Below are 14,428 nucleotides of genomic sequence, written 5' to 3'. Positions count from 1 at the left end.
GAAGTGGGAGCCGGTGGGTCCTTCTTTAAGGAAACCCGTCAGATTTAAATGAGCTGCTCTGAGGCCAGCTCTTCTTGTTGCCGAAGGAAGTTTCCTTTGCTTAGTAATTGCCAGCAGGGCTCCTCTAGATACCAAAGTTCCCAGTGCATTAAATTAGGATTTTAATGCCAGCAAAGACAGTGCCAGGAACATGTGGGCCACATGGACGAGCCATTTCCCTTGGGTGGCAGCTTGAGATGTGAGTGGGGGGGTCCCATGCCTGGAGGTGTGTGGGGAGGAGCTTTTCTGAACTTGGATCTCCCTTCTGTAGCAGGGAGATGTGTGCTCTCTCTTCCCCGGGTCTTGTTTTGAGTGGAAGGAGAGCAGATGCCCAGATGGTCTCAGTTTATGGAAAGAGATGAACACAGTCCAGGAATGGAGACTATTGGTGACAGCAAATTCGAGATTGCAGCTGGAGGGCTTGGCTGTTCTAGGAAGAGTAAGTCATACGGGTTATCTAGACCGGACTTGGGAGGTGCGTGGCAACATGTGAGAAGTCACACAGCTATCGATTTGCAAATGCCCCTCCAGGGCCCGCAGTGCAGCGGCGAGGGAAGGGCCCGCCCGGAAAGCCAGGGTCCCAGTCCCACCGCTTCTCGCAATGTGACTTTGGGCCCACCGTTACTCTCTGCGCCTTAGTTTCCTCATCTGAGAATGATCAGGATAATACCCAGCTCTTAGGGCTGCTCTGAGGAACAGGGCAGGTAATGTAACTTGAAGTTATGTGCAAATTAAGGTACCCATTACAAACATTAATTCTCATAAGTAGAGGCTTCAGAGAGGTGTAATCTTGCAAGAATTGAGATGTGTACCACTTTCATTTACTCTGCAAATTTCTGCTGTTGCCCACCTTGCACGAGGCCCCTGGCTAGGCCTTTCGGATACAAAAACAATAAGATGTAACTCTCAGCCCCGGGGAACGCGCAGCTGGCCGGGAGGAGGGGAGCGCTTGTTTCAGCTGCACGGCCAGAGCTCCTGGAAGACGGGCCCTGGTGTCGGGTGCTGTAGTTTTGGAACTGAACTGACTGTTGAGAGGGCAGATTGCAGACTGAAGAGGAAGGAAAGGCTTTCGGGGCAGAGGAACAGCCCAGGGGCATGGAACAGCAGGCCCTTTGGAGACCTCGGAGGAAATCTGGACCGGCCTAACCCCCCACAGGGACCTCCTGAGGCGGGACGGGAAGCTGGGAGTCCTTTTGGTTCCCTTTCACTCTGCTCAGGGCTGTCCAGGGGTGGTGACTAAGAGGACTGGGGACACGAGGAATTTGAGGTGTTTTTGAAAGAGACCCGGGAGCCTGGGAAGGATTGAAGTGGGTCTTTGTACACGTCGGGTCTCAAACTCAGTTGCTTAAGGTCAGAAACATGAATGAGAGGAGAGCTGGCTCGGCTGTACTTGCTGTGAGAACAGTTTGAGGTGAATGAAAATTTTAGCTAAAAGGTTAATACTGTATAGAAAAAACCCAGTCCTGTGGCTTGAGTCCAATCACAGTGGCTATTTGGCGTAGGCCTTCCCTTCCCTTCCCTACATCCTCAGGGTGCAAGGCCCAGCTGTCTTTGGTTGACCTCTCTTCTGAAATATTCCTGACCTATGTAAGCCTAAACCCGTGATTTGTACCCCAGATATGTGTATAATGGTGCTACTGGAATGTTCGTAAATACTCACTGTTAAAACACCATCATCTCATTGGTTTGTTCCGATGGCATCCAGCTGAGGGCGTAAGGTGGGTCCTGCTTGTGCAGTGAAAGAATGGCACTTGCGCCCTGGAACCAGGGTGGCTTGAAGCCATCCAGGCGCCGACACCGGCGACAGTTGTATCGTTTGATCCCCTTGGGCTGCGTTTTCTCATCTGGTAGGCGGAAATATCAGAACGCACCTTTTAGGCTTTTAGAATTCAGTCCCGAAACAGATGTGAAAACCCACTTGGCATCTGGAAGGGAGGAGGGATTCATGACTGAATGAGGAGTCCCAGCTTTATACATGTATAGTCGTATAGACTTATGTGTTTAAAATGACCATAAGTCATAGACATATATATTCTCCCTTCTGTATTATTCCCCCTCCTCCTTTTTTGCAGTTCCAGATGGTGGAAGCTGTCTAAGGAATCAGCAAGTGAAAAATAAAAGTCATATTTAAATTTCCTTTCACAAATCTTCATGTCCTGAGTATATGACCAAGTTTCAGAGGTAGTATCAAATATGCAGACATAGTTGAAGGAGTATAGCATGGTGGTGAAGAACATGAACTGTAGCATCAGATAGACCAGAGTCCCAATTCCAACACTTCCTACCTGTGTGTAGCTGCTCTGAGCCTCAGTTTCTTAATCAGTGAAATGGGCATAAAACAGGTTTCATCGGTTATTTATATGCTGTTCTGCACAATTCTGGTAAGCCTGCAATACACAGAAGCTACTAATCATCATCATCTTTTCTTTAATTTTAATTTTTTAAATTTATTTTTATTGTTGAGAGTATTACAAACATCCCTCATTTCCCCCCTTTGGCCCCCTCCACACAGCTCTTGCCCGATCCCACGCCTTTGCCACACTATTATCTATGTCCCATCATCTTTTTATAAGCTTTTTATTGTTTCAACTTTTCTATTAACTGAAGTTTCTTTGATGACCTTGAAGGCTGATGTTTGTTCATGCTTGCATTTATTCAACAAATATTTATGGAGTTCCTACTCTGTCAGGCACTGTGCTAAGCCCTGTAAAGTTTTGAATGGGAGGGTATTTGTAGGAGATCGTACTTCAAATACGAGTAAAGCACTTATTCTGCTCTCATAGCTCTTTGTCTAGATTCAGGTGCTGTAAACCAGCAATTAATTTTGATTCCTCTATTAACTTTGGAAGGCAAATGTGATTACACTTGAGAAAAGGGTTGAGTACTGGTATCTTTTCTCTCTCACTAAATTATTTTTTTATTTTTTATTTTTTAAATATGTCTATTGATTTCAGAGAGAGGAAGGGAGAGGGAGAGAGAGAGATAGAAACATCAATGATGAGAGTCCTTGATCGGCTGCCTCCTGCCCGCCCCTGACTGGGGTTCGAGCCCACAACCCAGGCATGTGCCCTGACGGGGAATCAAACCGCGATCTCCTAGATCCTAGGTCCATGCTCAACCGCTGAGCCACGCCCAGCCAGGCTTTCTCACTAAATTATTATGCTCTGCTTTTTTTCCCCCCCAAAGAGATTTGAGGCAGCCTAAATAAAACCATCAAAATAAGAGAGATCAAGAGCCATAAAATGTAATAACATAATGGGGAAGTTAGTTGATCCAGATACATGGCATAAGCATATCCATTGCAATAATGCACAAAACTGAGAACTGAGCTTCCTATCAGAAAAGGGGAAATGGAAAAGCAAGAGTTAAAGGTCATATGGAACAATAAATGAAAATAAACCAGCTCGTCAATAGTCACTTTCTCCTTCAGTGGTAAACTCTGAGGGCTTATGAGACAAAACTTGAAGGAACATTGAAAAGTACTCCCATAGAACTGTTACCAAAGTAATAGGAGTGTTCTTTGTGCGGCTGTCTCCTACACCAATAAATGACAGGTGCTGATGCATTTAGATGAGGAATTAGCATCACAGTCACGTTAGGAGGCTTTCTGGTGCAGTGTATGATGTAGGAGCTGCTTGAAGACACTCTAGGGAAATAAAGCATTTGCATTGTCTTAGATTGTTTCTTTTCAAGTATCAATTATTTCAATGAGGCTTTTTGCAAGTGTGGGCAAGCAGAAAATTGTAGATCCAATTATAGATTAGATATCTTAGTGTTGAAATAGGCAAAAACATGGTAGAATAAAAACTCAAAAAAGAAAAAACAGGCCACCAAACAATCTGTTGATTGAGGAGGCTTTCATCTCCCCACTGTATGACTTTAATGGTATTTGATAGCAACCAGAAAATCTAAGACTGTCATTTTATTTTTATTATGATTATTTTTATGGTTCATTGTGTGTAATGTATCATTATAGTGGCTTTGTTCTTTTTTTTTTAAAAAAAATATATCTTTATTGATTTCAGAGAGAGAAAATGAGAGGGAAAGAGAGAGACAAAAACATCAATGATGAGAGAGTCGCCCACAACCCGGGCATGTGCCCTGACCAGGAATCGAACCCCGATCGCCTGTATCCTGGTTTCTTTATCTGTAAAGGAGATGATTGCAGTAAATATCTGAGTGTTACGTGGGAAGTGAAATGAGTTAACATATGTAAAGTGCTTAGCAGAGTGCTTGCTCATAGTAGATCAATGTGTGCTAGAAACTTTTTCTCATGTGGCCATATGAGCGCAGTGGGAAGGACATGGAGTGATGGGTCTGAAAGTAAACAGAGGGCCTGGTTTTGAAATTCACTTCCACAGGCTGTGAGACCTGAGGCCAACTGATTTCATTTCTCTGAAGGTTCCCAAACCTTGGCAAGATGGGGATAATACCCTAGTCCTGTCCTTACCTGGGGCGAAGTTGGAATTGACTAGGACCTGGACCTACTCGTTTCCTGAGATCTTTCAGTAATTGTTCTGGGGTCTGACTAGGGCATGAGGATTTTTAGACTCTCCAGGTGACCGTATTGTGCAGCCAAAGCGGAGCACCTCCCTAGAATGACCTTGTGAGGGGGTCATACTGAAAGCTTGTGAAGGGTTTGGTAAATGAAACCTCACTGTTTTCCTGTGCCAGCTCTGAATTCTCTCTCTCTTTAACTTTGAAAAAAAGTAAGTCTTGTATTTTATAAAAAAAATTCCCCTTTCAGCACAGTCCATCATACAAGGCAGACTCTTGAGGATGCCGCTTTATCTTTGACTCCAAAGAAAGTCAGCCACACTCTAGTAATAACACACCAGTGGAGCTTTTCCTGGGCCAAGCAGCATTGGTCAGGTCACCAGGGAGCTCTCTCCAGCCCTCTGAAGCTCTGGAAGTCTCGGATTTGACAAGCCACTGAGCCCCATCTATGTGGGAGGGGCGTGGGGAGGACCATAACTAGGGGACTAATGTGCAGCTTGGGTTTCCAAGGAAGGAGAAGTGCAACATAGGGGAGTGTGTTGTGGGATGAGGAGGAGGCTGGCTGGTTCAGGACCTGCTGTGTGTGCAGGAATTGCCCGTTGAAGCTCTGACACTAGGAGAGGGATTTCTACCCTGTTGAACAGCAGTTTGTGTGTCTCTCCCTCTTCTCCCATCTATTTCTTCATTGTTACTGGAGTCATAGAGACATTTTGGTCAGCTTCCATAAGCCTAAAGGTTTCATTTTTATATTTTGAGCTAATCTTGATGGGCTGCTGTCCAGCTAAGTCCTATCAGTCAGTCAGTCAGTCAGTCAGTCAATACTACTTTCATGGCCGGCATCATCCTCAGGGAGTCACCTGGAACAGCAGATTCGGATTTATTGTGGACTTTGTGCTAATTGTTACTAGTCCACAAGCCTGTCTTACATTTGCTAGTGAGATTCCTGATGTTTTAATAGCAAGCTTCACAGCCCCAGTCTCACCAACTAGAATTTTGCTTTTTTTCACTGCCTTAAGACTGGGTTCCCAAATTCCTTTTGATCAAGTTCATGCAAGTCATTCCATTGATCCAACTACCCATTCATGAAGCCACTCACCCACTCATCCACCTACTTTCACTCACCTATCTATCCTCAGACCATCCTTCCTTCCTTCCTTCCTTCCTTCCTTCCTTCCTTCCTTCCTTCCTTCCATCCAACTGTCCATCAATCTATACAGCCAAACATCCATCAATCTATCCATCCATCCATCATCCCATCCACCCATCCATTAATCTATCTATCCATCATTCTATCCATCCATCATTCCATCCATCCATCCATCCATCCATCCATCCATCCATCCATCCATCCATCCATCAGTCCACCCAACCATCCAGCCATCCAGCCAACTATCCATCAATCTATACAGCCAAACATCCATCAGTCTATCCATCAACCATTCCATCCATCCATCCATCCATCCAACCATCCACTCATTCTTCAAATTCAAGCTCCTAATCTCCAAAAGGATTGTTTGGTGTTTCTGTTTTATCCCATGGAGACAGAATCTACTCATCATATAGTTATTTTATTATTATAATGAATCAATTGAATCATTAATTCCAAAAAGTTGGAGGCTTTCTCAGTTACTGTTATTGCTCGTTTCTACTGAGGATACAGTAGTTAGTCTTGAAGGTTGAGTAAGCATTTTCCAGGTGAAGAAAGTGGAGTGAGGAGCAGAGAAGAGCCTTTCAGGCATAGGGGACAGCTATGCAAAGTCTTGTAGGTAAGAGAGAAAGTGCAGCTTATGGGGAACAACAGGTAGCTCCTAATGTCAGGGTAGCAGGGAGAATGGAAGACACAGAACTTCCAGCAGTCAAGCCTGGAGAGATACGCAGGGAGCAGGTGATGAAGAGTCCTGGGTGTCGTGCTATGATGTCCGGGCTGCTGAAGGGATTTCAGCTTCGCAGTTGCATCTGAAATTGACTTGACTGTTTTGTCTAAGTCCAGAAGGAGTTCCCCTTCCAGGTTTTCCAAGTTCAGTCAACGGACAACCTCAGAGCCACAAGTTATAGACTTGGCCTGGGAGCCGGGTCACCGAACCCCAGTGCTGCTGCTCTTTGGCCCCCCTCCCCCCCCCCCCCCCCCCCCCCCCCCGCACTGCCAGCCACCCCTTCTCCTCTGACTCACTGTCCTTCTCTCCGTATCTAATCACTTTTATCTGGCAGTTTCTAACCAAGTCTGAAAACCCAGTCAGAGCTCAAGTAAATGTTTGCTGAATGAATCACTAATTCTGTTGAGTGTGTGTGTGTGTATGTGTGTGTGTGTGTGTGTGTGTAAGGCCTCTGAATTACTTTCTCCATTCCTGGCCTACTTTAAATTACACTGGTAGAAAGGGACTGGATTAGCAGTTAAAAAATCAGGCTGGCCCGGCCGGGCGTGGCTCAGCAGTTGAGCATCGACCTGGGATCCGGGAGATCGAGGTTCGGTTCCCAGTCAGGGCACATGCCTGGGTTGTGGGCTCGATCCCCAGTTGGGGGCGTGCAGGAGGCAGCCAGTCAATGACGACTCTCTCATCGATGTTTCTGTCACTCCCTCTCCCTCTCTCTGAAATCAATAAAGATATATTAAAAAAAAATCAGGCTGCAGGCCCGGCCCGCTCTCTGACTGACCAGCGCACCTCTTGGCCAAGTCTCCAAGCACCCCTGGCCTCTGCTGCCACATCTATGAGACGGAATCAGCAGCCCTGACTGGCCTGACGCTTGTGAGCTGTGAATAAGTCTAAGCTTGGGAAAGGACTTTGCTAACTGTAGAGTGCAGCCCATTCATAGGGTAAAGTCTCTGCTTCTTCCACAGTTTAGGCTGTTGTGATATTGTATGTAGATAATGGACAATCTTGTCGCCTACTCTCTCAGTCATGGTCTTTGCAGGACACAGTACATTTGGGAGTGTTTAATAAAGCAACTTTTATGAAGGGGTGGGTGGGGTTTGGGGACACCAAAAAACCTTAGGGCAGTACTTTAAGACTAGTGGCAGTAGGCATCTTGTCTCTTCCTCCAGGCCTGAAGGGTCAAGGGCAGGGAGGCAGGGGATCAATATACCAGCCTCTCTCCCTGTCTCCTTCCATCTCCTGCCAGTGCCTTCCGTAGGCCGAACCCAACCGGAAGCCAGGGTCAAGGTTATCAGTGATGCGGTCCATAACGGTCCGCCTCCTGGGGCACAGAGCAAAGGGAAGAGGTATGCAGAGTGGCCTGGGGCTCACACGGAGGTGTCCTGCATGCCTGCCCTACCCACCTTTGTTATCTCTCCCCTCCGAAGCTGTTCTCATTGCTGTAACTCTTCTGCCCTCTCGCCCTGTCTCTGGCTCACTCCTGTTTGTCATCCAGCCTTTCATTCGGGCCTCATCTCCTCCAATAAGCCTTCCTGGGGCTCCTTACTGTCATGCTATGGGTCACACAATAGGGATTGTTTGCTCTTTGGAGACAGGAACCCTGTCTTCTTTCTCTCCTTTACCACTCCCAACCCCAGCACAAGACCTAAAGGAGCAAACCCAGGAAGTGTTGGTTGTCCTGAGCTGAGCTTTGTGACCTTGAAGCTCAATGCTCAATGGGTTTCTCCTCTCCTATAAAACCTCCAATGGCTCCCTATTTTCCATGACACAGAGATATTCTAAAACCCTTTGTTATTTGGGCTGTTCCACCATCTGCTCTCACACTCACCTGTCTGATCCCCAGCACCCACCCCCGCCACCCTGCTGAGTTTGGGGATTCCTGTCTTCTGTTGCCATGCCTTGGATTGTTTTGTGATTAATTCCAGTTGTGTTTGTTTTTAGAAGTTGGTATTTCTTGGTGTACACATGATGTAGGATTGCTTGGGCAACTCTGGCAACCTCTACAAGGTTATGAGAGTTGCACTCACACAGCAGTACTTACACACACATTCTCCCACTCCCCCATCCAGACACATTTATCTCTCCTATCTCTGGGCTGATAAGGTACCTGGGGTATTGGGAAAGGCAGGAAAGGTCTGTGAATTTATTGCCGCCTTCTTTCACTAGGTGTGACCTTGAATGGGAAACTTTGTTTTCCACCTCTTTCTGGGCAATCCTGGAGACCCCATGAGATTTCATACGTAAGCACTGTAAACGAAGAAGCCTTAAGGCAATGTCAGTGGGTAAAATTCTTCTCTGCCCCCAAGGCAGCCTACTTCGCACTGCTGTTGCCATTTTTGTATCAAATAATAGTTGATGCAAATTTCTCAAATATTATTATGCTCAGCACTGCTTGGAAATTAGACTCATCATTAGATCTTATTATTTAATGTATTAATAGAGAAGCCTATATTATTATATCACAAATTTGCTTTTTGATGTTCTGTTAATTGGGGATTACACATTGCTTTTCTTTGCAATCACATGCATTTTATTGCATGCATGTAAACACATTATTTTGAGATGTCCAGAGACTGCCAAACAGGTCTCCAGTGCACTAGTGCACACACACACATGTACACTCACACACACACAAACCCCACAACTCAAAAGAATTCAGACTCAGATTCCAAGAAATATCCTCAGGAGAAACTGCCAGAACCCCAGGCTACTGATTCCTGCTGCCTACAGATGCCCCAGGAAAACAGAGGAAGGGGCTTGGAAATGGAAAACAGTGGGGATAAAATGTGAAACATCACATTCAGAGAGGCCAGGAGAGCTTTTGGGCTTAAATCCCTGCTCTGCTATGGATGTGATTGGTGACTTTGGACAAATTCCCTCTCTTCCCTGAGCCTCGGTCTGTTCACCTGTGAAATAGTGATAACAGAAAGGTCCTCTAATAACATCTTTTCATTGTAACCTTGATGAGATACTGTAGGAACTTAAACCTCATTTATATCAATTAGCCTACGGTAAAATTGGTTTCCTGATAAGATGTTTTGCCTACAGTCGCAGAACTTATAAAAGATGTTAAGTGAGGACTTACTGTACCTACCTTGCAGGGTTATAATGGTGATAAAAAAGAAATGTATACGTGATGTGTCTTCCACTGAGCTTGACAAATAGGCAAACAACCATGGCCAGCCTATGAAAAATGAAAAAAAAACTAAAAATAAAAAAAAGAGGTCGGGGAGCAAACTTTGTGCCCTCTGGGGAGGAGGAGGGGCAATGAGTAGCCCAGAGATTGGGCCTTCACCTGCCCTTAAGCACGGCAGCCCGGGGACTGCTGATCACCCGGAGTCCCCAGGGCTGGCGTTCGGGGTCTGAAAACCCAGGAAGTGTTCCTCGCTTGGTGCCAAGCCTTAGGTTCTTCAAAGGACCCTGGTGCCCCAAGGTGGTCAGACTTTGTGGGGCATGAGGTTGGAATCAGTCTGCCTTTTCCCCACTTAAGGGAAAACAGGCCGTTAATGGGGCCGCAGTGGTTGGGCCTGAAATTCCTAGGCTGTGAGGACACCTTGTCCTCAGCTCACCTGGGCCTGCCTGTGGCTGAGGGCCCCGAGCTCCCCCCATGGCAGGCTTGGTGGAGTTTTCACGGGGCTGGTATGGTGGGCCCCAGGCAGAGGCTGGGTACGGATGGGCGTGCGCAGTGGACCCAGCAGTGATTTGCTGGGGTGGCCAAAGGCAGACTCACAGTCAAGTGTGGCAAGAGAGGCACTTGGGGGCACGGGTTTTAAGGAGACTCTCTCTCCCAGGCCCCCCACCCTGCACTTGCACAACCGTGGGAATGAGGGCCTCCTGAAATTTCCACCGGACTACCTCTCTTACCTCACCCTAGTCTAGGCCCTGGGTCCAGATGTGTGCAGGTGACCTCACAGGCCAGGTGTTTTCAGATGGGACTTCATACTGAAACCACCTGAAAAGCTTAAAATGCAGAATTCCTCCAGAACCAGAATCTCTGCGGGTGGGGTCTTGGAATCTGTGCATATCAATGTCCCTTCAGGTCCTGACGTGGGGCCACCCCCAGGCAGATCCATGGGTGGCCCCTCAGGAGTGTTAGGATGAATCCAACCCCCCCAGATCTTTATGGTTTACACTTTTCCATGCACAAAACTTTGATTTTCACAATGTCCCTGTGAGGTAGGGCACTTTTCAAAGAGGAAAATCACACCAGAGATTATGGGGCAGTCAGAAGCAACATTCATTTGTTTAGTCATTTTCATTTAGCAAACATGGCTTCAGTATCTCCTGAGGCACCCACAGGAAATTGCTGCCTAGTCAGGTACACACACGGGTGCACACAGGCTACTTAAAATCCGAGGGCCACTGAGATCAGAGGAAGGAGCAGTGAGGGCACATGTGGGGGGAGGAGAAGTCCCAGAAGGCTTCCTGGAGGAGGTCTGGGGGCTGGGTTTTGAAGTTTGAGTGTGATTTTACCATTTATGGAAAGGCATTCTTTTTTTAAAATTTATCTTTATTGTTGAGAGTATTACAGATGTCCCCCTTCTCCCCCCACTAATCCCCTTCATCCCACATCCCCCCACCCAGGCCTTCACCACACTATTGCCTGTGTCCATGGGTTATGCATATAAGTTCTTTGATTAATCTCTCCCCACCCACTCCCCCACCCCACCTTCCCTCTGAGATTCTTCAGCCTGTTCCATGCTTGGAAAGGCATTCTTGCAGGGGGAACAGTGCATACAAAGTTGTGATTTGCTGGGCTTGAGAATGTTAAACATGTGGGGATTAACTGAGAAAAGACTGGGTAGGTAGACTGGATGACATTGCTGAGTTTGGATGGTTTCCTTCAGGCCACAGGGAACCACTGAAAGTGTCTGGACAGAAGAATGTCACTTGTGGTTTAGCCTGACTCTTCTCAAACATACTATGTGAATCGCCAGGGCATCTTGTTGAAATGCCGAGTCTGACCCCACGCGACCGGGGTGGAGCCTGGCATTCTGCATTTCTGTCGAGTTCCAGGGCTGGGCTGCCGCTGCTGGTCCCCGGAACACACTTGATGTAGGGAGATTTTTAAGTGGCTATATTTAAAACCAGTGTGGACTGATGAGGGGAGAGACCGGAGGCAGCAAGAACATCAAAGCAGGTGCCAGGGAGTGGGGAGCTGGCTGCGCAACAGGCCATTGCGTCTCCGGTGAGCTTTGGGAATCAGATGCCATCAGCCCTGGGTTACGTTGTCCTCTGCGAGGGCTCAGAGTCCAGCTTCGCTCAGGCCTCTGAAGATGGTGAATTTCGGGCAACTGACATCCGCCCTCTTGGGGCATCATCATAACTACGGGTTGATTCTCACTCTAGCACAAGGCCTGGAACAGTTTTGCCCGCAGAAAAAGACTGTCTTCCATGCTGGGGTAAAACAGTATGACCACAGGGGCAGGCTGCATAGAATGTGACCAGCTGTGTCGGTGGTTTCTGTTACTATTTGTGCAGTCTTCATTTTTGTCATCTGCCAGCAGAAGAGTGGTGGCAGTTGCCAGAGGTCTGAGGAAAAAAACTCATGGGAGAATTTACATTTGAGAAAATTCCATTCATTGACTTAATTATTTCTCGGAATTCAGAAAAGACCACCGTGATCCTCTAGCCTTGAAAACGCTTGGGCCAGCCTTGGAAATGCCAGACTTCTGCGGGACCCGCTTTTGGGAAATCCCGTGCTCTGCGATTTTTGTACCCTGACTATTTTGCCTGTATTTAAAGTTTTTCGAAATATTAAATGGTGCTATAGCAACATAAGGTGAACTTAACACAGGGAATGAAAATAATTAAATCCGGAGGGGCAGTGATAAATCTTGAAGTCATCACCCTGCCACACTTATCCTTACATGTCAATATTTCCTGTTGTTTTTTTCCAGTCCTCATCACTATGCAGACTTTTTTTTTTTTTTTTAATGCAATGCAATTACATTCAATTCTGTTTTTTTGCTTTTTCTGCTTGACATTGCAGCATAACTGTTTTTCCATGTTGTTATGCAGGCCTCATAACCAAGTTCATGGGCTGTATAATTCACTGGTTAGATGCATGATAGTTTATTTAAGCCTTGCCATTGGCCGTTTAAGTCACATGGTGCTATTAAAAATGGAATGAGCAACACTGTTAGTGGGAGTGTGAAATGGTACAACTCTTTTGGGAAAGCAATTTGGCAATATGTATCACAGGCCTGAAAAATGTTCATTGCCTTAGAGCCAGTCATTCCACTTCTGGGAATCTCTCATAAGGAAATAATCTAAAGTGCAGAGCCGGATTTATGCATCTAGATCGGAACTTGATGTATAATAGAGAAACGCTTGAAACCGCCTAAATGTTCACACATAGGGGAAGCATTGTGTAAATGATGACATAGCTGCTCAATGGAGTATTACGCACCCATAAAAATGTTTATGAAGAGTTTATAAATGGAAAATGCTTGCATTATGATTAAAATAAGCAGGATGTAAGATTATATTCATACTGTGATCTAGCTGTGCAAAAATAGTTTACCGAGCATGCATAGAAAAGGGTTGGAAGGATACTCACCAAAATATTAACTGTGGTAGAAACAGGAGTGGTTTTGCTTTTCTTTCAACTTTTCACGTCTTAAAAGAAAGTTTATTTTGTTCTGATAAAAAATTAACAGATGTTTATCGGATAAAATTGGAGCACTAAAGAAATATGTAATGTAGAAAGTTAACCCTTGTTCGTTGCCCTCTTTGCATGTATCTAAAACACATGTTTCCCAAATCAAGTTAGTGTGAGAATGTCAGACAAAACTATTTTGGAAGCAGTTGTACATATTTTTCTTTGTCTTGTAGAATTCTTTTGCTTTTTTTATTAAAAAAAAATACATGTATTCTAAGACAATTTAATTTTTACATAATGTAATTTTTGGGTGGTCAGCATTGTAGTATCTGGACTTTTCTTCATAAGAAGGTTGAGCTCAGCTCCCAGGGAAACTTAGCGCTGGCTCTGCACCTTGTCAGACAGGCACCGCTCTCTAGTTCTGAGTTTCCTGAGTGCCTTGGATGTGGAGTGGAGTCAGTTTGTTGACTGGGTCCTTAATATTCTAGGTAAGTTACACTGATTCAAAATTATTCTTTATGAGAAAGTTAAAATAGAAAACCTTTACATTTTGATATTTTCCAAATGTTCTATCTGATCAAATGTTTATAATAATTAGAACTATCTTTAAAACATACAGGTAGCCCTGGCCAGGTTTTCTCAGTGGTTAGAACATCAGCCCATGGACCAAAGGGTCTCAGGTTTGATTCCCGGTCAAGGGCACACACGGACCTCGATCGCGGGTTCAATCCCTGGCTCCAGTTGGGGCGCCTTTGGAAGGGAACCATCTGTGTCTCTCTCATGTCGGTGTTTCTCTCTCTCCCCCTCTTCCCTCTCTTGTACTCTCCCTAAAAATTAGTGGAAGAAAATATCCTCGGGTGAAGATTAAAACAAAACCCCCACAAACCCCAAAATAAAACAAAAACAAGTCATACAGCTACATAATGAGTTCTTTAGGAAAGAATGGGCTAAATAAATTACGGTAAGTGTGTTCAGTGGAATACTATATGGTTGTTACAGGTAAAATAAGCTCCATGGTTGCTGGTGTCAAAAACATGTCTGCAACATGTGAGCCAAGAAATAAAAAGTAATAAAAAGTAAGGTCTCTAACATGCACACTGTGATCCTAGTTTGTGAATATCACAGTACAACACACACACACACACACACACACACACTCTCTTACATGATATTCTAGAAAGGAATTCACCAGAATATTAATAATAGTTATCTCTAAGGTGTAAGAATTTGGGTGATTAAATTTTTCTTTGATTTAATTTCCTAAATTTGCTAATGGAACATTCAGTATTTGTATAATTTAGAAAATAGATGTAAAAGTTTGTCCAACTTCATTAAAGAAAAAGGAAGGAAGAAGTAAGACTGGCTTTCTATGGGAGGTGAGAAGCTGTTGAAAGAAATGTAACCCAATGTATTTTCA

This window comes from Miniopterus schreibersii (assembly GCF_964146895.1).
Source record: "Miniopterus schreibersii genome assembly, chromosome: 11".
In the NCBI taxonomy this organism is placed as follows: Eukaryota; Metazoa; Chordata; class Mammalia; order Chiroptera; family Miniopteridae; genus Miniopterus; species Miniopterus schreibersii.
This window is presented reverse-complemented; position numbering follows the sequence as displayed.